At 32.5% G+C, this 1,210-nt stretch overlaps 1 long non-coding RNA gene across 1 annotated transcript; it reads right to left on the bottom strand.

The window, feature by feature from the left end:
* Positions 243–473, bottom strand: LOC104764861. Its single transcript, XR_763809.2, has 2 exons — positions 414–473; positions 243–311 (listed from the first exon to the last, which is right to left on the bottom strand). It is a non-coding gene; the product is annotated as an uncharacterized LOC104764861 (long non-coding RNA).

Below are 1,210 nucleotides of genomic sequence, written 5' to 3' on the forward strand. Positions count from 1 at the left end.
TAAGCTAACTCTGACTTTTATTTTACTTGTTAAAACTTGGAAGTGATGCTTGTTCTCTCTCATTCAGACTCATAAGCATATATATATATATATATATATATATATCCTCTTACAATGAAAAAAAAAACATATATTTAACGCCTGCGCAACACACAATGACCACATTCTTCTGCTCACTTAGCTTCAGACTCGGACCACATCTTTTCCAAATTGCTAAACCATGTCATCTTCCTTATCTTCCTGAATTCAGGCCACATTTTTTCTCTTAGATCCTCAACTTTTGCATGATTCCCGAAAACTTCCCTCACAACCTGAAAAAAACACACAGAGAGATGATGAAATAATGTACAAATGTAATTCAATTTGCTTAATTTATTCTTTTTGTTGTGGTTGAAACTATTCAATTTGCTTACCTGTTGTCGCTGCTCCTCACGTTCATCTAGTTTACCTCCATACAGAATATAAGCTTAACACAAAATTAAATTGATTAAATATACTCGTCTATGAAAGGTCATTGGGGTCAATTATGTTATTTAAAATTTTTGTTACTTATGTTATTTATTGGGTCAATTATGTTATTTAAAAATTTTACAAAGGTCAATTGTGCAATTTTATAGGGGTTAATTTGATTTTTTTTCTAAAATTTCAGCTAATTTAAAAAATTCACAAGGATCAATTGACCCACATGGTTATATTCTACCTCCGCCACTGCTCCCAAAAAATGGTGAAGGCACGGTTTGATAATCAAGGTGTAGCTGGTGTTGTCCAGTATACATGGGGTTTCGGTTTGGTTGGTAGCTTCAATGTGGAAAAGCATTTTAATTGGAAGATGCCTTTTGTGGGACTTGCTATTGCGTTTGAGTGAGGCCTGAGACCATAGATGAAAGATGATGAGTAGAACTTTTTTTTTTAATGCTTTGAATATGCTAAAATGCAACTATCTTCTTAAGATTTACTTACTTGTCTTCAGTGTTCAAGAAAGCGTTCTAGGCGGCCGCCTAGGCGCCGTCTAGGCGCTAGGCGCTCAGCAGACGCCTAGATGACCGCCTAACCCGCTTAAAATTACATACATTTTATTTTAATATTTATTTTTGATTTTTAAATTACATATAATTAAATTATTATGTTTTATATCTATATACGTAATTATAAACATTTATATGTTGTTAATATAACTTAAATAAATGTATTTTTCTTACCGTTGTTTATA

This window comes from Camelina sativa, chromosome 19 (assembly GCF_000633955.1).
Source record: "Camelina sativa cultivar DH55 chromosome 19, Cs, whole genome shotgun sequence".
Taxonomy (NCBI): Eukaryota; Viridiplantae; Streptophyta; class Magnoliopsida; order Brassicales; family Brassicaceae; genus Camelina; species Camelina sativa.